At 41.5% G+C, this 19,382-nt stretch overlaps 1 non-coding gene across 1 annotated transcript; it reads right to left on the reverse strand.

Moving 5' to 3' along the window:
* Window positions 1-672: 672 nt before the first annotated feature.
* LOC118482413 lies at window positions 673-778 on the reverse strand. Its single transcript, XR_004868453.1, has one exon. It is a non-coding gene; the product is annotated as a small nucleolar RNA R71 (small nucleolar RNA).
* Between the last annotated feature and the right edge of the window lie 18,604 nt (window positions 779-19,382).

Below are 19,382 nucleotides of genomic sequence, written 5' to 3' on the forward strand. Positions count from 1 at the left end.
ATGGTGATCAAGGGGAGTTCGGGTATTTGCAAAGTCAATCTCAAGGGATGGCAAGTGTTGGTGGAATGCCACAACAACAAATTATACCACAACACATTCGGCCAAGACCACAAGGGCCACCAATACAACAACTTATTCCATTGCAACAAGTTCGGCCACAACATGTACAACCACAATTTCAAAGGCCGATTCAATACCCACCGATGCCCCAACAACCAATTGCACCACAAGGGCCTATACCAAGACCAATGGGTCCTATTCGTCTAAGGGGTCGATTGGGTGTTCCAAGAAGGCATCTTAGGGAACAAGCAAGGGGAATAGAGGCACATTTCAGGCCAATCATTACTCAAAACCCTTCACCGGTGGTTATCCCTCACAACAACCAAGGGAGAACTTTTGAAGTAAGAACAAACTCGTTGCAAAGTTTACCGAAGTACAAAGGGTTAGCAACGGAGGAGCCGTATTTCCATCTAGAGGCCTATGACTCAATTTGCAACACTTTTGGGAGTCAAGGTTTTTCGGCCGATGAAGTCAAGTTGGTCTTATTTCAGTTTTCTTTGGAGGATAAGGTAAAGAAGTGGTTCTACACTTTGCCTTCGGCATCTATTTACACTTGGGGGGAAATGCAACAAACTTTCTTAGACGAATTCTATACCGCCCAAAAGACTAATGATGCTAGAAAGGGGTTGAGGAGCTTCCAACAACAACATGGTGAGATGTTCCATGAAGCGTTCGAACGATTCAATATGATGATAAAGAATTGCCCTCACCATGGAATCGAATTGTGGGAGTTAATGAATGCCTTTCATGAGGGGTTGAGTGCCGAAGACGCACGTGATTTGATGTCTATCACCGGTGGGACTTTTGGAACAAACTATGAGAATGAAGATTGGGAGTTCTTGGAAAGCATGGCAACTACGTCAAAGAGGAAAGCTCAAGCTTCAAGAAGAGCCCGACCGACCACTACCCGACCGCAAGTGCACGCCATAGATGATGGTAATGTTCAAACCACTAACCAAATATATAATGTTTGTGCTTTGTGTAATGAAATAGGTCATGCGGCTGAAAATTGCCAAGGGATGTTGGACGGGCAATACGAGGAAGTCCATGCGGTTCAAGGTCGAGGTCAAGGAGGAGGTGGTAGGAACTACAACAACATGAATTCTAATACCTACCACCCCGGATTGAGGAACCATCCGAACTTTAGATATGGGAACCCTTCAAATCAAGCGAACCCAAATTTTCAAGGTAGCCAAGGTAATTTTGGTTCACGGCCATCTTACAATAACTAAGGCGGGTACTGAGGCGGAAATAACCAAGGTTATCAAAAGCATTACCAAACAGGTCAAGAACAAGGGGGGCCTTCGGGTGGAAACGAGGTGATGGAGATGCTAAAGAGCATGCAAATGGAGATGCAAAAACGGAACCAACTAGACGAATTGCTCTTACATTGTGTTGAGGACAACACGGGATTTTTGAGGGGGTAGGGTAATTTTTACAAAGTTTTTGAAAAAATTAAAAAGCATAAAAAATTGAAAAAGTTAAAAATCTAAAAAATTTTTTCACATAAAACCTCAATTTTTGACAAAGGAAAGATGCCCAGCGTTCACCGTAAATTACGGTGTAGCCGTAATTTACGGTGGTTGTTCAAATGGGTTGGGTTTTACGGTGAAAGTCTCCTGAGTTACGGTGAAAAATGTGAGGTTCAGTGTTTACCGTAAATTACGGTAATACCGTAATTTACGGTGGAGGTTGGAATGCTTGAGGCTTTACGGTACAACTCTACTGTGTTACTGTGAAATTATTGATGTTCAGGTCTCACCGTAATTTACGGTGAGACCGTAAATTACGGTACGCAGAAAAGTTGTGTTGGTCGATTGGGGTTCCGTAATAAATAAAAAAATAAAAAATATAATAAAACAAACCTGGTCACGTGAAATTTCCCCCATCCACCCATTCTCTTTCACTTTACATCATCTCTTTCTTCTCTCAAGACCCACAAACCTCCATAGCTTCTTCTACCTTCCATCTTTCATAAAACCTTCAATTTTTGTCCAAATCAAGTGGAATCTTGGTCTAACTTGACTAATTTTTCACAAGCTTTGTGATTGTGAGGAGAGATTTCAGAGAAAACGCAATTTTGGGGTCCAAATTCGAAACCCTAGTTTGAGATAATTTGGGGGTTTTGGGGTTTTTGGTTTCACAAGCACTCTTCCATCTTTAAACAAGGTATGAATGCTTATTTTGTTATATTTTGGTGCTACATTGTGAAAAGTAAGGTGATTTAGGTTATGTGTTCTTGCCCACTTGCTTGTTGTTAAGATATGATTATGAAATTGATTATTGAACATGGTTTGTGGTTGTAGATGTAGGATTTGTGGTTTAAGTAGTGAACTTTTGGGATGTTCTACATTGTAGAGACACCATGCTCAATTTTTGAAAAATTCTTGATATACTTTTGGTTCACTAACATCTACAACCATGATAACAAGCAAGTGTGGGGAGGATTTTGAAGAGAGTGTTTAATTTGGTGTTTGTTTTTGTTGCTTGCCTCATGTGTGTAGGTAATGGCTAAGACAAAGGAACAAGCGGGATCAAGTTCATCATCATCAAAAGGCAAGGGCAAACAAAAGGAGCAACCACCAAGAAAGAGGCAATATATGGGTAGGGTTAGTGAAAGCGAAAGTGAAGGCGAAGAAGAGATGGCGTTAGACCCGAGTGAAAAGCCGGTATGGAACTCGGGGTCTTTGGATGATCAACCCGAGATTTGGCAGCCAACACTTTACAATGATTGCATGAATAAGTGGAAAAACAAGGCAGCCGCGTTTATTTGTGAGAAAGAAGTTGATGAGCCCCAATTTGGCCAGTTCGGGGTGTTTGCTAAGTTTCGCGCTTTAGGTTGGGAAGGGGCGCTTAAATGCTTCGACAAAGACAAGAGTAATCTGTTCATGACGGAGATACAAGAGTGGATGGCAACGCTAAAATGTCACAATTTCAACAAGCCATCACAAATGAAGTTAATCGGGATGGTACATGGGGTACCGGTGGAGATGTCGTATGATACACTGAAGAAGCTTGGAAAGTATGACAGTCTTCCATCTAGGGAATACATGGTGCCCACACTTGATGACTTATTGCTTAAACCAGAAAAGCATGTTAGGTGGAACGACATGTTGGCAGCATTGTTTTTGCCCGGTAGATACAGTGGTATTCTATACCGGAAGAACTTGAAGATTGAAGCTAAACTGCTGCATACAATCTGCCTTCTCAATGTCATTCCAAGAAGGGGAGACAAAGAACAGGTGAGGTACCCTGAGATACCCGTTCTTTATTCGTTGATGCATGGGTCCCCACGCTTCCCGATACGCTACCTTATCATGCACCACTTATGGATATGCCGGAACAAATATGGAAGAGACATCGTCCCGTACTGTCGCATAATTACGGGTTTGATGAAACAACAGAAAGCGTTAACATCCGAAGACCGAGGTTTGACGAAAAGGCACCAGCCGTTTACATTGGATAGGTTGGGGAATGTTTGGACGTACACTCAGTCGGAACGTTATCATAAGTTGAAATCTGAAGGTCAAAGGTGGAGGGCATTAAAGTTGAATGCAAGAGAGTTGTTACCGGGAGAGCCGGATGAGCCGGAGAGTGATGTAGAAATGGTTCCGAGTGGGGACGAGGATTATGCGGACGAGCCGCATGGTGGTGCAAATGTTGGTTTAGGGGGTTTTGGTGGAGGTCACGGTGGTATGTTCTACGACTATGCGCAGCAACCTTATGAGCCGGGGTGGGCTTATAGTGGTTCAATGCAAGAGGTGATTGAAAGTCAACGTCCGCCGGCATCTATTTTTGATACATGGTCGGGGTCGGAGAGGACATTGTATGATCAAAACACGAGGAATAGTGCAAGCATAGAGCGGTCGTTAAAACATAGCTTCGATCGCAATGAGGCATGGAACCGTACCCACGCATACTCTCGAGAGGTGGATACTAATAATAGATATCATGATGATCAAATGAGGCGGATGCATGCGGATTGGCATGCCGGAAGGCCGGTTGTTGAAGATCCACAACATGTGGACTATGCCTCGTTACCGCCTTATGATGGTAGCATTTCATACCCGACTCCACCACTTCACCATTCTCAATGGCTTGACCCGAGGCAGCAAGAGGGAGCGTAACAACAAGCGGGGAGTAGCAGCGGCGCATTCGGATTTGGAGAGTGGAATGATATGATGTCATCCATCATTGGACCTCCAGGACCGCGCTACTATTGATCAGGTGGTATTCTCTCTTGTGTATAGTTTGTACATATTTGTTGGTTTATGTTGATTATGGTTGGGAGGATGGGTGGTGTTTGATCATGTGATTGATTGTTGGGTTGGTGTTGTTGGTGGTGTCGTGTTTAAAAGAAAAACATAAAAAAAATATAAAATGAAAAAATACAAAAAGAAATTTGGGGTTTGAGATAAAAAAGCTTTTGTGGATGTTGATTGGGTTAGTGATCAAAGCCTCCCAAAGCCATACATTGGGGTCAATGTATCCCAAGTGTGGGGATGGGGGGAATTTTTTGAAGATTTTTGAAAAATTTTAGGCCAAGCAAAATAATGTGAAATCTTGACGCCCTAATTTATCCCCAAGTTAATGCACCGGCAACCCTTGATACTTTTTTCGTTCTTGGTGAGAGTTGTAGCCACACTTGTACATAAATAATTGTCTTTGATGAGAGTGGCTACGGGTGGGGGTGCATTAGAACTTGTGCTTGAATACGATTTGAATCCTTAGTTAAACATGAATGTAGAAAGGATAAGGGCATTAGGTAGCCTCGTCGTTGATGTGAGCGAGTGTGGGACTTGGGGGGTTGGACCTCATAAGTATATATGAGCATGGTAGTGAGAGGGGCGGGGGTTTGGTCATTTAGTTGCCCAGTTTGTGCCTTTAAAGCTTATCATTTGTTTCCCCTAGCTACTTACCTAAAATTTACCCAACTTTGACCCGGTCTTATAGTATTAGTGATAGTATTAGTAGTTTTGCTAGTTTGAAGTAGATATGGTTAATGCGTTATCGTATGGTTGTTGCTTGAAAAAAAAAAGAAAAAAAAAAGAAAAAAAAAGCAATGAGAAAAAGAAAAAAAAAGGGGGACTTAATTGTCTTGTATATAGTAGTGCGTTGTTTGTTAGTTTGTTTTTGTTTGTAATAAAAAGACCGGGTCGAATTTTCGCTACTCATATATATTCCATTTCCTACCTATACACCAAGCCACGTTACAACCTTGAAGTCCCTTTGATTTGCATTCATGTTTGATCCATTTTAGGAGAATGATCGATTCAGGTACAAGCTTATGACTGTGCAACCACCCGTTTGCCTAATGTGTGTCTAGCTTATCTTTGCTAGTTTTCATTTGTAGCCGAGAGAAGAGAATTTGAGAGGGGTGCATTGCTTGGGTGTTAGAAAGGGGTTGGTAAAGAAATTGCATGCTTTGCTTGGTTTGACTTGATCACTTGTTTTAAAATCATTTGGATGAGTTGCTTGGGACAAGCAACGGTTAAGTGTGGGGATGTGACGGGTGGTCCTTTGGACAACCCTTAAGCATGTTAAAAGACAAATAATCCTCCACTAAATCGTGTAATTATCTTGAATTAGATAACTACGGTGCTTATGTTTCAGGTGCAGTTTAGGAGCTAAAGGATGGAGTAAACGCAGCCTTGGAGGCTTTGGTGAAGAACGGGTCGAGCGTGGAACAAAAGAAACAACAAAGAAGACAAGGCAGCTGATCACCGTAAATTACGGTCCTGCCGTAATTTACGGTGGACCTGGTTTTCACTTTCTTCTCCACCGTAACACAGGTTGTTCGCGCCGTAAAAGAATAATGTCCACTGTAAATTACGGTGGAGCCGTAATTTACGGTGGAGTCTGCGATTCAAAGTGTAACTGCCATCTTTTAAATCGGTTTTAGAGTGTCTTTTCACTATCTTTTCATGATTGGACGGTTCTAGACATCATTGGGGGCGATTTTTGGAGAACTTGCTTGGTTTTGAACAATTTCAATCATTCGGTTTGTGCTTTTGATTCGTATGAACAATAGTTTGATGTTGATGATGATTCACCGAGCCATGTCCGGCTAAACTCTTCGGTGATCATCTTAGGTGAATGTTTCTTGAACCTTTGTGTGTTTAATTTCTGCATTTCTAGAATGACAACTTGCGTTGCTTGAATGTCATGGTGTATGTTTGATTGTTTGTAGTTTGTTAATCAATATTGCAATTTCTAGTCTTAATCGTACGTTCTTGGTGCCGTTGGCAACCGAGATATCACGGGAAGGGTTAGGGTTGGTTATTGATTAATTGGTCATCGGGAAACAACCTCGCGTTTATATAATCCGAGTACTTTGTCCCCTTTTATCACTTCAATCATCTATACACGAGTTATGTCTATGTAACTCTTTCTAGTTAGAATTACACACAATTGTTTAAAGAAACTGAAACCTAAGGTGATCATTGTTCTCCCCTAATTTGTTTTACAACCAATCTTGATTTGAATTAGTTTTTAATTTAGTTTTCCAAATCAACAAACCAAACTCTCGAATTTTAATTTCTGCAAGTTAGTCTAGTATTAGTTTAAATACAAAGCTATACAATCAGCACATCTTCCACATACTCCCTGAGTTCGATACCCTACTACCACTATCTATAGTTGTTTGGGGATTAAATTTGCGTGACCCACGACATCACGTCAGACGTCACGATGGACCATTCAACAGTCTGGGAAGAATCGGTGGCGCAACCTACAAACTTGAGTTATCTGCTGAGCTGGGTAACATTCAAGATGTCTTTCATGTTTCGCAATTAAAGAAGTGTTTGTCCGATGAAACACTTGTGATTCCACTTCAAGAACTAAAGATCGACGACAAATTGCAGGTGTCGAGAAATCCATTGAAAACTTAGTAGAATTTCAATCGCGAGAGTTCGTTGGAACTCAATACGAGGACCGAAGTTCACGTAGGAACGCAAAGATCAGATAAAACACAAGTATCCTCAATTGTTCAAACAGTTGGATCAACTCCTGATCTCACTGGCAAATTTTGGGGCGGAATTTCTTTCAAGTTGGGGATGATGTGGCGCCTGAGGAAAATTTGGTGCAATCTTGATTTATCACTTCACTCCTCTGTGCTTACTTGTCAAATTTCGGGAAGAAATTTCTTTCAAGTTAGGGATGATGTGACAACCCGAACTTTCAAAGGTTAGCAACGTTTAATCTTGTGATCTTAACTCTCGTTATCCCTCTCCTATGTATTAAAACGTTCTGTTCTGTTTTAATGCTGTTAAACTTAGACGTAAGATAACCTTGTTAAGTGGCATATTAGCATTTGTTAGGCCGCACATGTGTTGGATAACATATTCACACTTTAAAACTACACACTATATCAGCCCACAATGATCATTGAGCCCAACTCACCTCACATATTCTTTGATCAACTCGGCCCAATTTTGTAACCCAAGGAGGTATTAGGATCGGCCCACTTATTAGATTTTTGGCACTACAATTACTTTGTACGTAACCTTGCTATGCCTCACATCATCACAATATAATAAACCAAACCCTACTATTTTTCCTCACCCCTCTATCTTGGACGGCAGACTTCTTGGATCGAAACCCCACTCCCCTCGATTTTGATGTTCTTGTATATCTTAATCAGGTTAGCGTATGTTTTAGATTAACTATGTGATGTATTTGGTTGTAAATTTGTGTTGTGTATGAAAAGGGTTGATATCGAATATATAATGATTGATGTGTGATTCATATTAGACTTTGATATAATAGTAGATTATCGGTCCAATCAGGTTACCTTAAGTGTTCGGCCCATATCTCAATCAATTAATAAGAATGCATGTGAAGACTTATGAGGCTCAATTCAAAAGTCTATTGCATGTGAAAGATCAAAAGAGGTCCAATTAAGGAGTTGTTTGCAAATATTCGGTCCAATCAGTTTAGCCTATTAATTGACTGAGATTCAATTGAGAATTGAATTCAAAGCATGTCTGACATATACATGTGAATTCGAAATTGTATGATGATTAGTTTATAATGGTGACTCACGTGATGCTTAGTATGTGAAAGTTTGTGTGATGATTTTTACGTTTTATGCTGAATTAGGGATGAGTTATAATATGCATTCATAATGCCCACTATATGATTAAGTGTATTATTCTCTTATGGAATACTTGTATCATACTTAGCGTATTAATAATTGATGTAGGTTGACCCATAGATTGGTAAATTGGTTTGAAATAATCTAGTGGGAATTTATGTAGGGTTATACAGATGGGCCGCACATGTTCGAATGGGGGATTGGGCTATGCAGTTGAGGGTATTAACGTGTTGGGCCTGGAAATTAAATGGATTACACGATAATAAGCTTACTCACCTACTTGGGTCGGGAGTTGTTTACGTTATGGTTTTGTCATGTGGGTTACACACTAGAGTTGGTCTGTTGAATTTGGGCCACACACATAAGCTGGAATAAACTTGGGCCGCACAGCGTGGTAAACGGGCACTTGTGCACACACTTGGGCTGCGACGTAATTTCATGTCCACATATGGTATTGGGCCCAGTTGTAAGTACATGGGTCTTCGTTAGTTGGGCCTGTTGCGTGTGGACTAAACAAACTTATTTAGATGGTGGATTCACACTTTAGTGTGAATCACACAAACAGCCGGGCCTCGAGTCCATTAGACTGCACGCTTGTAAACGAACCGCACACTGGTTGGGCCTTAGGTTTTATTGGGCCGTACCTGGTTGATGGACTATTATACTACATGCGTAACTGTTTAGTCTAAGGTATCGGTGTGGTGAATGCCAATACTTGTATTCGTGTGCACTATCTGATGAATAAATGTGGTTTGATACGTGAAGTGCTTGTATGCAAACTGATTGTATGTGAAACTATCTTAGGGCTTGGTTGACCCCTGTTGTTAAACGAGTAATTAATTCTACCGAGCAAATCAAATGTGAGTTCATTTCTCTTGAGCATGCGTCCCGGTGGTTGGGACAGTCATTAGGCATCCCTGAGAGGGATGGGTTTGGGTAAATCAATTGGGTATTCCTGAGAGGAACACGTCTTGTGGTAAATATGGAATGTTGGATAATATACTCGTCCTATCACCTTTAAAGTCCCTCCTTGTTGTTTGTTACCGGAGAGGTAACAGGTGACGTGATGTCGTGGGTCACGCAAATTTAATCCCCAAACAACTGTAGTTAGTGGTAAGAGTGTATCGAACTCAGGGAGTATGTGGAAAATGCGTCGATTGTATAGCCTTGTACTTAAACTAATATTAGACTAAATTGCAAAAATTAAAATTCAAGAGTTTGGATTGTTGATTCAGAAAACTAAACTAAAAACTAATTCAAATCAAAGTTGGTTGTAAAACAAATTAGTAGAGAACAATGATCACCTTAGGTTTCAGTTTCTTTAAACAATTGTGTGTAATTCCAACTAGAAAGAGTTACATAGACATAACTCGTGTAAAGATGATTGAAGTGATAAAAGGGGACAAAGTACTCGGATTATATAAATGCGAGGTTGTTTCCCGATGACAATTAATCAATAACCAACCCTAACCCTTCCCGTGATATCTCGATTGCCAACGGTACCAAGAACGTACGATTAAGACTAGAAATTGCAATATTGATTAACAAACTACAAACAATCAAACATACACCATGATATTCAAGCAACGCAAGTTATCATTCTAGAAATTGCAGAAATTAAACACACAAAAGTTCAAGAAACATTCACCTAAGATGATCACCGAAGAGTTTAGCCGGACATGGCTCGGTGAATCATCATCATCATCAAACTAGTGTTCATACGAATCAAAGATACAAACCGAATGATAAGAAATGTTCACAAACCCAACAAGTTCTCCAAAATCGCCCCAATGTTCCTCTACAATCGTCCAATGATGAGAGATATCGAAAAGACACCCCAAAACCAACTTAAAAGTGGCAGTTACACATTTTGCTCGCAGACTCCACCGTAAATTACGGCATCACCGTAATTTACGGTGAACAGAAAAGTGCTATGGTGAGAATAGTCTGTGCTACGGTGGGATCTTTTTGTTTTTCAGGTCCACCGTAAATTACGGTGGGACCGTAATTTACGGTGATGACCTGAGTTTTCTTCTTTCTTTCGTCTCTTGTTCCACTCTCGACCCGTTCTTCACCAAAGCCTCCAAAGCTGCGTTTAATCCATCTTTTAGCTCCTAAACCGCACCTGAAACAATAGCACCGTAGTTATCTAATTCAAGATAATTACACGATTAAGTGGAGGACTATTTCGTCTTTTAACATGCTTAAGGGTTGTCCAAAGGACCACCCGTCACATCCCCACACTTAACCGTTGCTTGTCTCAAGCAACTCATCAAAATGATTTCAAAACAAGTGATCAAATTAAACCAAGCAAAGCATGCAATCTCTTTACCAACCCCTTTTTAACACCCAAGCAATGCACCCCTCTCAAATTCTCTCCTCTCGTCTACAAGTGAAAACTAGCAAAGATAAGCTAGACACACACTAGGCAAACGGGTGGTTGCACAATCATAAGCTTGTACCTAAATCGATCATTCTCCTACAATGGGTCAAACATGAATGCAAATCAAAGGGACTTCAAGGTTGTAACGCGGCTAGGTGTATAGGTAGGAAATGGAATATATATGAAGTAGCGAAAATTCGACCCGGTCTTTTTATTACAAACAAAAACAAACGCACTACTATATACAAGACAATTAAGCCCCTTTTTTCTTTTCATTGCTTTTCTCTTTTTTTTTTGATTTGATTTTTTTTTTCATTCAAACAACCATACGATAACGCATTAACCATATCTACTTCAAACTAGCAAAACTACTAATACTATCACTAACACTATCCGACCAGGTCAAATTTGGGTAAATTTTAAGGAAGCAGCTAGGGGAAACAAATGATAAGCTTCACAGGCACAAAATGGGCAACTAAATGTCCAAACCCCCGCCCCTCTCACTACCATGCTCATATATATACTTATGAGGTCCAACCCCCCAAGTCCCACACTCGCTCACACCATCGACGAGGCTACCTAATGCCCTTATCCTTTCTACATTCATGTTTAACTAAGGATTCAAATCGCATTCAAGCACAAGTTCTATTGCACCCCCACCCGTAGCCACTCTCATCAAAGACAATTATTATTTATGTACAAGTGTGGCTACAACTCTCACCAAGAATGAAAAAGGTATCAAGGGTTGCCGGTGCATCAACTTGGGGTTAGGTTAGGGCGTTCAAAATTTCACATCATTTCGCTTGGCTCAAAATTTTTCAAAAACCTCAAAATTTCCCCCCATCCCCACACTTGGGATACATTGACCCCAATGTATGGCTTTGGGAGGCTTTGATCACTAAACTCAATCACCATCAACAAAAGCTTGTTTTCTCAAACCCCAAATTTCTTTTTGTATTTTTCATTTTATATATATATTTTTTTATGTTTTTCTTTTAAACACGACACCACCAACAAACACCAACCCAACAATCAACCACACGATCAAACACCACCCATCCTCCCAACCATAACCAACATTAAACCAAAAATATGTACAAACTATACACAAGGGAGAATACCACCTGATTAATAGTAGCGCGGTCCTGGAGGTCCAAAGATGGATGACATCATATCATTCCACTCTCCAAATCCGAATGCGCCGCTGCTACTCCCTGCTTGTTGTTGCGCTCCCTCTTGCTGCCTCGGGTCAAGCCATTGAGAATGGTGAAGTGGTGGAGTCGGGTATGAAATGCTACCATCATAAGGCGGTAATGAGGCATAGTCCACATGTTGTGGATCTTCAACAACCGGCCTTCCGGCATGCCAATCCGCATGCATCCGCCTCATTTGATCATCATGATATCTATTATTAGTATCCACCTCTCGAGAGTATGCGTGGGTACGGTTCCATGCCTCATTGCGATCGAAGCTATGTTTTAACGACCGCTCTATGCTTGCACTATTCCTCGTGTTTTGATCATACAACGTCCTCTCCGACCCCGACCATGTATCAAAAATAGATGCCGGCGGACGTTGACTTTTGATCACCTCTTGCATTGAACCACTATAAGCCCACCCCGGCTCATAAGGTTGCTGCGCATAGTCGTAGAACATACCACCGTGACCTCCACCAAAACCCCCTAAACCAACATTTGCACCACCATGCGGCTCGTCCGCATAATCCTCGTCCCCACTCGGAACCATTTCTACATCACTCTCCGGCTCATCCGGCTCTCCCGGTAACAACTCTCTTGCATTCAACTTTAATGCCCTCCACCTTTGACCTTCAGATTTCAGCTTATGATAACGTTCCGACTGAGTATACGTCCAAACATTCCCCAACCTATCCAATGTAAACGGCTGGTGCCTTTTTGTCAAACCTCGGTCTTCGGATGTTAGCGCTTTCTGTTGTTTCATCAAACCCGTAATTATGCGGCAATACGGGACGATGTCTCTTCCATATTTGTTCCGGCAGATCCATAAGTGGTGCATGATAAGGTAACGTATCGGGAAGCGTGGGGACCCATGCATCAACGAATAAAGAACGGGTATCTCTGGGTACCTCACCTGTTCTTTGTCTCCCCTACTTGGAATGACATTGAGAAGGCAGATTGTATGCAGCAATTTAGCTTCAATCTTCAAGTTCTTCCGGTATAGAATACCACTGTATCTACCGGGCAAAAACAATGCTGCCAACATGTCGTTCCATCTCACATGCTTTTCTGGTTTAAGCAATAAGTCATCAAGTGTGGGAATCATGTACTCCTCAGCCGGGAGACTGTCATACTTCCCCAGCCTCCTCAACGTGTCGAATGACATCTCCACCGGTACCCCATGTACCTTCCCAATCAACTTCATCTGTGATGGCTTGTTAAAATTGTGACATTGTAAGGTTGCCATCCACTCTTGAATCTCTGTCATAAACAGGTTACTCTTGTCTTTGTCGAAGCATTTAAGCGCCCCCTCCCAACCTAAAGCGCGAAACTTAGCAAACACCCCGAACTGGCCAAATTGGGGCTCATCAACTTCTTTCTCACAAATAAACACGGCTGCCTTGTTTTTCCACTTGTTCATGCAATCATTGTAAAGTGTTGGCTGCCAAATCTCGGGTTGATCATCCAAAGACCCCGAGTTCCATACCGGCTTTTCACTCGGGTCTAACGCCATCTATTCTTCGCCTTCACTTTCGCTTTCACTAACCCTACCCATATATTGCCTTTTTCTTGGTGGTTGCTCCTTTTGTTTGCCCTTGCCTTTTGATGATGATGAACTTGATCCCGCTTGTTCCTTTGTCTTAGCCATTACCTACACACATGAGACAAGCAACAAAAGCAAACACCAAATTAAACCCTCTCTTCAAAATCATCCCCACACTTGCTTGTTATCATGGTTGTAGATGTTAGTGAACCAAAAGTGTATCAAGAATTTTTCTTCAAAAATTGGGCATGGTGTCTCTACAATGTAGAACACCCCAAAAGTTCACTACTTTAACCACAAATCCTACATCTACAACCACAAACCATGTTCAATAATCAATTTCATAGTCATATCTTAACAACAAGCAAGTGGGCAAGAGCACATAACCTAAATCACCTTACTTTTCACAATGTAGCACTAAAATATAACAAAATAAGCTTTCATACCTTGTTTAAAGATGGAAGAGTGCTTGTGAAACCAAAAACCCCAAAACCCCCAAATTATCTCAAATTAGGGTTTCAAATTCGGACCCCAAACTTGCGTTTTCTCAGAGATCTTTCGTCAAAATCAACACTCTTGTGAAAAATTAGTCAAGTTAGACCAAAGTTCCACTAGATTTGGACAAAAATTGAAAGGTTTATGAACGATGGAAGGTAGAAGAAGCTATGGAGGTTTGTGGGTTTGTTTGAGAGAAAGATGATGGTGATGGAAGAGTGTGGAATGTAGAGAATATGTGGCTGGGGTTAAAGTCACGTGATGTTGTTTATTATATTTTTTTTCTTTAATTGCGGAACTCCAAACGACCGGCACAGATTTTATGCGTACCGTAATTTACGGTCTCACCGTAAATTACGGTGAGACCTGAACATCAATTCTTGCACCGTAACACAGTAGACTTCTATCGTAAAACCTCAACAATTCCTACTTCCACCGTAAATTACGGTGTGACCGTAATTTACGGTGAACACCAAACATCAAACCTTTGCCGTAACTCAGGAGAGTTTTACCGTAAAAGCCCAAAAAATTATAATAGCCACCGTAAATTACGGCTGTACCGTAAATTACGGTGCATACTGGGCATCACTGTTTTGTCAAAAATTGAGGTTTTATGTGAAATTTTTAGATTTTTTTTTAACTTTTTCGATTTTTTTATGTTTTTTAATTTTTTCAAAAACTTGTAAAAATTACCCTACCCCCTCAAAAATCCCGTGTTGTCCTCAACACAATGTAAGAGCAATTCGTGACCCGAACATCCCCACACTTGTTTCGAACACGGACCTTGAGGAACTATGGCAATTGTGCAAATATACAAAACAAAACAAAACAAAACTACTATGTACACTACCACCAAACCTGGGCCTCTCATGGTTGTTCCTCATCGACCGGGCGTAAGATATAGCCCGCTTTGTCAAGCTCCAAGTTGTTGACGTCATTTCCCTCCAAGTACGGCTTCAAGCGGTGACCGTTCACCGTTTGTTGTTTCAATGTTTGCTCATCTTGGATGTCCACATCACCAAATCGCCCAACTCTTCGAATAACATACGGACCCATCCATTTGCTTTTAAGCTTGCCCGCGAACATCTTCAATCGTGTGTTGTACAACCAAACTTTCTGCCCCACTTCGAACGTTTTCTTGCGCAATTTCGCATCATGTACTTTCTTTAGTTTATCCTTATAAGCCGATGCACATTCGTACGCCTCATCTCGAATCTCTTCTATCTCGCTCAATTGCAACTTCCTCAACTTACCCGCCTCATCGTAATCCGCGTTGACTGTCTTGATCGCCCAATGCGCCCGATGCGCCAACTCCATTGGCAAGTGACAACCCTTACCATACACCATCCGGTAAGGTGTTGTGCCAATCGGAGTCTTGTAGGCCATACGGTACGCCCACAAAGCATCATCCAACTTGCTCGACCAATCCTTTCTATCCGTTCTTACCGTCTTCATGAGGATCTCCTTGATTTGACGGTTGGACACTTCGACTTGTCCACTCGTTTGCGGATGGTAAGGTGTGGCGACTCGGTGGTTCACGCTATACCTCTTCAATAATTTTCCGAAGTTGAAGTTCTTGAAATGTGAACCACCATCACTTATAATAACCCGCGGGATTCCAAAGCGAGAGAAGATGTTGGATTGAACAAATTTACAAACAACCGAGTGGTCGTTCGTTCGTGTTGCAATAGCCTCAATCCACTTCGAGACATAATCCACTGCCACAAGAATATAAAGAAAGCCATTCGAATTCGGAAACGGACCCATAAAATATATTCCCCATACATCAAATATCTCTACAACCAAGATTGGTTGTAGTGGCATCTCATCCCTCTTCGATATGTTACCCATCTTTTGGCAGTTTATACAATTCCGGGCGAACTCAATTGCATCCTTAAAAATAGTGGGCCAATAAAACCCGCAAGAAAGTACCCGATAGCCTGTTTTATGCCCACTAAAATGACCCCCGCAAGCGGACGAATGGGCATGAGTTAAAATTTCTAACACTTCCGTCTCGGGCACACACCTCCGTATAACTTGATCCGGTCCGATCTTGAAGAGATCCGGCTCATCCCAAATGTATTGCCTCACTTGGACCATAAATTGTTGACGACGCTTTTTGGTCCAATGAGTTGGAATGGCACCCGTGGCTAAATAGTTGACGTAATGAGCGTACCACGGTGCAACGAAAGTGGAAACGGCTAAGAGTTGCTCATCGGGGAAACTTTCATTGATTTCACTCACATCATCGGTCCCCTCCACCGGAATCCGAGACAAATGATCCGCTACTACATTCTCGCTTCCCTTCTTGTCTCGGATCTCTAGATCAAACTCTTGTAACAATAAGACCCACCGAATCAACCGCGGCTTCGCATCTTTTTTCTCCATCAAGTACCGGACCGCACTATGATCCGAATAAACCACTACCTTGCTTCCCCAAATATATGAGTGAAACTTATCCAAAGCATACACCACCGCTAGTAATTCCTTCTCGGTTGTGGTGTAGTTAAGTTGTGCTTCGGATAAAGTTTTGCTTGCATAGTAAATAACCACCGGTTTCTTGTCAATCCGTTGACCCAAAACTGCACCAATAGTGGTGTCGCTTGCATCACACATTATCTCGAACGGCTTTGACCAATCAGGTGGTTGCAAGATAGGCGCATTGACCAAGTGTTCCTTCAAAACAGTGAAAGCTTGCATGCACTCGTTAGTAAAATTAAACGGGACATCTTTTAGTAACAAGTTACATAAGGGTTTGGTGATAACACTAAAACCCTTAATGAAACGTCGATAAAAACCCGCGTGTCCCAAGAATGACCTTACACCCTTAACATTTTTAGGAGGTGGCAAAGATGATATTACCCGTATCTTTGCCTTATCCACCTCCATCCCCCTTTCCGAAATCACATGCCCCAACACAATGCCCTCTTGCACCATGAAATGACTTTTCTCCCAACTTAGCACTAAATTTTTCTCAACGCACCTTTTCAAAACCTTTTGCAATTCGTTGAGACAAGCATCAAAAGTAGTGCCAAAAATGGAGAAATCATCCATAAATACTTCGAGCGACTCTCCAACCATGTCCGAGAAAATACTCATCATACATCGTTGAAAAGTTGCCGGAGCATTACACAAACCAAATGGCATTCGCCTAAAGGCAAAGGTGCCATATGGACATGTGAAGGTGGTCTTGTGTTGGTCATCCGGGTGTATGGCGATTTGATTATAACCCGAATACCCATCTAAGAAGCAATAATATTTTTGACCCGACAATTTTTCAATAATTTGGTCAATGAAAGGTAGCGGGAAATGGTCCTTAGAAGTGGCGGCATTCAATTTTCGGTAGTCAATACACACCCGCCACCCGGTAACCGGTCGGGTGGCAATTTGTTCACCACTTTCATCCTTGACTACTTGAATGCCGGCCTTCTTAGGCACAACTTGGGTGGGACTCACCCAAGCACTATCCGAAATCGGATAGATGATTCCCGCATCCAACCATTTAATTACCTCCTTTTTAACTACCTCCCTTAGGTTCGGGTTCAACCGCCTTTGAGCTTCTCGTGTCGGTTTGGCATCTTCGGTCGTGATGATTTTATGCATGACAATGGATGGACTAATTCCTTTGAGGTCGGCAATCGTCCATCCAATAGCACCCTTGTTCGCTTTTAAAACTTCCATTAATGCTTGCTCTTGTGCCAACTCCAAATTAGAGGCAATAATGACCGGTGAAGTGTCATTATCCCCTAAAAATACATACTTCAAATGGCTAGGCAAGTCCTTGAGCTCCAACTTTGGTGGTTCCTCCAATGATGGTTTTGTACCCGAATCGATCTCCACCGGTAAACCCTCGAATTGGTGGGTCCATGGTGGTCTACCTTCTTTCATTGCGATAGCATCTTGTGCTTCCTCTTCAACCCGTAGTGCATAAGCATGTACCTGTTCAGAAAAGTCACACAGGCAAATATCCAAACCATCCTCCTCATACTCATGCGGGTTGCATCCATCTACTATGTCTGCCATGAAACACTCATCAACACCGTTAGCATTAGAATTGTTAGTAAAAACATTCAAATGCATTTTTCGTTTTCCAAACGCCATATCAACTGTACCAAATCTACAATCAATAATAGCATGTGCGTTGCTTAAAAATGGCCGACCCAAAATTATATTTTGTTGTTGCTTAGGGTCCGCCGATGAGTAATCCAAAACTAAGAAGTCCACCGGGTAATAAAACTCATCAATTTTTACAATTACATTTTGAACCATACCCCGGGGCAACTTATGAGACAAGTCAGCCAAAACAACCGTCGTTTCCACCCTTGCTAATGGACCAAAGTCATATTGGTCGTATAAGCCCCCCGGTAAAATGCTAACTCCGGCTCCAAGATCTAGCAACGCCTTACCTAAATTCACCCTCCCACCAAAAGCCTAACCCCCCCCAAACCTAAACCCCCCACCCCCACCCTCCCGAAAACCTAAAACTAAACCCTAAACATAAACCCGAAAAAAACCTAACCCCCCCCACCCCCACCCCCCAAAAACCTAAACCCCCTCCCCCACACACCCAAAAACCTAATCCTAATCCTAAACCTCCAAAAAATCTAACCCTAAAAGCTAAACTAGACTCAAAAAGCTAATTTTAAGCATGTAATGCACATTGTAGTACATGTTATATTGCACATGTGCACTACTATAATAATAGTATTGAAAACAAGACGACACCATAAATCTTTTTTTATGTCATAAAAAATATGCTCGAATATACTTGAATGAAAGATAAGAAAATTTATGATCTTATGGTGCCATTTTTGTTTTAAAATGATAACGTATGGAGAAATGGGAAATGTTTGAAAAGTTATATATTTTTTGTTCCAATTTTACCCCTCCTTCATTAAAAGTCTTCCCCCCTCCTTTTTAGTGGGTTTTAATTAGTTTTCTAGTTTTCACAATAACTAGTGGTTTTCATTTGAACCTTCCCCTATATATATATATATATATATATAGGGAGGAGCTCATGCGAGAACCACCCTTATTGTGAGAACCTTGAGAACCAATGTGAACACAACCTAAAATAGCTAAAAAACCTAAAAAAAACCTAAAAAAACCTAACCCCCAACCCCCCCCCCCAAAAAACCTAAACCCCCCCCCCCACCCAAAAAAAACCTAACCCCCCCCCCCTAAAACCTAACCCCCCCCCAAGCTAAAAAAACCTAAAAAAAACCTAAAAAAACCTAAAAAAAACCTAACCCCCACCCCCCCCCCCCCCAAAAACCTAAACCACCCCCCCCCCCAAAAAAAAACCTAACCCCCCCCCCCCCCCAAAAACCTAACCCCCCCCCCCAAGCTAAAAAAAACCTAAAAAAACCTAAAAAAAAACTAAAAAAAACCTAACCCCCACCCCCCCCCCCAAAAAAAACCTAAACCCCCCTCCCCCACCCCCCAAAAACCTAACCCCCCCCCCACCCAAACTAAAATGCTAAAAACTAAACCCCCAAAAACCTAAAAAAATCTAAAAAAAATCTAAAAAAATCTAAAAAAATCAAAAAAAAATCTAAAAAATTTTTTTTGATTTTTTTAATATTTTTTAGGTTAAAATCGCTACTTTTC

This window comes from Helianthus annuus, chromosome 9 (assembly GCF_002127325.2).
Source record: "Helianthus annuus cultivar XRQ/B chromosome 9, HanXRQr2.0-SUNRISE, whole genome shotgun sequence".
Taxonomy (NCBI): Eukaryota; Viridiplantae; Streptophyta; class Magnoliopsida; order Asterales; family Asteraceae; genus Helianthus; species Helianthus annuus.